The sequence below is a fragment of the Lipotes vexillifer genome, unplaced genomic scaffold (assembly GCF_000442215.2).
Source record: "Lipotes vexillifer unplaced genomic scaffold, Lipotes_vexillifer_v1.1 scaffold454, whole genome shotgun sequence".
Classification (NCBI taxonomy): Eukaryota; Metazoa; Chordata; class Mammalia; order Artiodactyla; family Lipotidae; genus Lipotes; species Lipotes vexillifer.
Window position 1 is genome coordinate 2,166,793 of NW_006779481.1, and position 3,122 is coordinate 2,169,914.

A 3,122-nucleotide genomic window follows, 5' to 3' on the forward strand; every position below is an offset into this window, starting at 1 on the left:
AAACACAAGAGCACCTGGAATTCTCACACATTGCTTATAGGAATGCAAAATGACTTCCTTGGAAAATAGTTTGGCAGTTTCTTATAAAGTTAAACATACACTTATCATGACTCAGAATTTCACTTGTGGGTATTTACCTCAGAGAAATGAAGACACATGTTCACATAGACACCTGTATATAGATGTTTATAACAGCTTAATTCAAAATTGGAAAAAAGGGGGCTTCCCTGGTGGCGCAGTGGTTGAGAGTCCGCCTGCCAATGCAGGGGACACGGGTTCAGCAAAAGAGATAGGTGCGTGCTGCTCTGTGGAATGTTTAGCTTTAACCCAGAAGGGATTGAAGACTGATTTTGATGAGGCTGTCATAGCCATTTTAACTCCAAAGAAACACACAGTAAAAAAAAAAAAAAAAAAAAAAAAAAAAGGAAAAAAATGAATCCAAATATTCACCGACTGGTGAAGGGATAAATTTTCAAAAATATTTATTTGGCTGTGTTGGGTCTTAGCTGCAGCACGTGGGATTTAGTTCCCTGACCAGGGATTGAACCTGGGCCCCCTGCATTGGGAGTGCAGAGTCTTAGCCACTGGACCACCAGGGAAATCCCTGAATGGACAATTTGTGGTACATCCATACATACCATAGAATACTACTCATCAGTTAAGAAAATTAATTACTGATAAATGCAACAATGTGGGTGAATTTCAAAAGCATTACATTCAGTGAAAGAAGCCAAAATGATACAAATGAACATATTTACAAAACAGAAACAGACTCACAGACTTAGAGAATGAATTTATGGTTATGGGGCGGGGCGGGGGGGCGGTGCTGGGGGGGAGAGGTAGGGAGGGATAGATTGGGAGTTTAGGATTGACATATACACACTGCTATATTTAAAACAGAAAACCAACAAATACCTATTATATAGCACAGGAACTCTGCTCAATACTCTGTAACAACCTAAATGGGAAAAGAATTTGGAAAAGGATAACATGTATATGTATAAATGAATCACGTTGCTGTACACCTGAAACTAAAACAACATTGTTAATCAACTATGCTCCAATATAAAATAAAAACTTTTAAAAAAAGTAAAAGAAGCCAAACTCAAAAAGCTACATATTGTATAATTTCATGTATATGACACTCTGAAAAGGCAAAACTATCAGAAGTGAATGCAGATCAGTGGATGCCAGGGACTGGCTTTGGGAGGGCTTGACTATAAAAGGGATATGAAGCAACTTTTGGGGATGATGGGCTTTGGTGATTATATGCCAAAATTCATAGAATGTAACTAAAAAGGGTAAATTTTACTACATGTAGATTATACACTAATAAACTTAATTTTACAAAAAAGTTTATGACAATATCTAACCAGTTATTTATACATTATTAGAGTTTTCAAACTTTTGGGTATCAGGACAGTTTTCTACTCTTTCAAATTATTAAGGATCTCAAAAAATATTTTGTTTATATGGGTTGTATATGCTGATATATCTATTTACTGATATATTTATATTACTGGAAATTAATACTGAGAAATTAAAAAAAAATTTTTTTTGGCTGCACTGCACAGCATGTGGGCTCTTAGTTCTCTGACCAGGGATTGGACCCTGGCCCTTGGCAGTGAAAGTGCGAAGTCCTAACCACTGGACCACCAGGGAATCCCCAATAACTCTGTTTTTCAAAACAAAAAATATTAGTGAGAAGAGAAGCCTTGTTTTATAATCTCTGTAATGTCTGGCTTAATAGAATGCAGTTGGATTCTCATATCTGTTTTTGCACTCAATTTGTTGTGATATGTTGTTTTGATTGAAGTATTTGAAGAAAATTCAGCCTGACAAAGATATTTAGTTGGAGAAGCCAGGAGTATTTTCATTGCCTATTCAGATGATTGTAGATATTCCTCTTTGTTGTGACACAATTTTAAAGAGGTAACTTGTTGAGGTTTAGTTGTGGAAACCTTAGCCATATCGAGGAACTTATACTAGTAAGTTTCAATCCGTTAGTCTTTCTTGGACTTTGAACAGATTTTTTTACTCACACCCAATTTGGTAACATTATGTATCAATCATTTGGAAAATATTGGTTCACTGAATTTTCCAAGTCTTCTGACATGTTTTTTTATACAATATCAAAAAATCACATTTATTAATATCACCACTGATCTCCCCAGAAAAAATTTTTAAGTGTTAGAAACACTGTAAAGCTCATGGTGGTGTATACAAATTTTCCAAAATATTAAATTTTGCTTGAAATTTGTTTCATTGGCAAAATATACTTCCAGGTGTTTTCTATGAAAGTAAAGGCTTACTTCATCCATTTCAGAAAATGGCTGCCAAATACCAAGTCTGAATAACCATAGTTAGTCTGTCAATCATATTTGCAAGTAAAATTGTGTGATTACTATCCAGAACATGTAAAGAACTCCTACAACGCAATAACAAAATGACAAGCCAATTAAAAAATGGGCAAAGGATGTGAATAGACATTTCTCAAAGAAAGTATATAAAAGGCCAATAGGCACGTGAAAGGATCTTCAACATCATTTGTCATTAGGGAAATATATATCAAAATCACAATAAGCTCACACACACATTAGGATGGCTATTATCAATAATAGAAAATAACAAGTGTTGGCAAGGATATGGAGAAATTGGATTTCTTACGCAATGCTGGTGAGACTGTAAAACAGTACAGCTGCTGTGGACACCAATTAACTTCTCATAAAGTTAAACATAGTGTCATTATAAGATCCAGTAATCACACTTCTAGATATATACCCCAAAGAATTGAAAGCAGGAACCCAAACAGATACTTATACACCAATGTTCATTTTAGCATTATGCTCAATAGCCAGAAGGTAGAAACAACCCAAGTGTGAATAATAGATGAATGGATAAACAAAATGTGGTATACATATAACGGAATATTATTTAGCCATAAGAGAGAATGAAATTTGGATACTTGCTACAACTTGAATGAACCTTGAAAACATGCCAAATGAAAAAAAGCCAGACACAAAGTGTCAGGTATTGTATGATTTTGCTTCTGTGAAATATCTAGAATAGGCAAATTCATAGAGACAGAAAGTAGAATAGAGGTACTGGGGGGCTAGGGAAAG

At 34.9% G+C, this 3,122-nt stretch overlaps 1 non-coding gene across 1 annotated transcript; it reads right to left on the minus strand.

Moving 5' to 3' along the window:
• Window positions 1-526: 526 nt before the first annotated feature.
• On the minus strand, window positions 527-599 carry TRNAG-CCC (transfer RNA glycine (anticodon CCC)). The gene has a single exon. It is a non-coding gene; the product is annotated as a tRNA-Gly (tRNA).
• Between the last annotated feature and the right edge of the window lie 2,523 nt (window positions 600-3,122).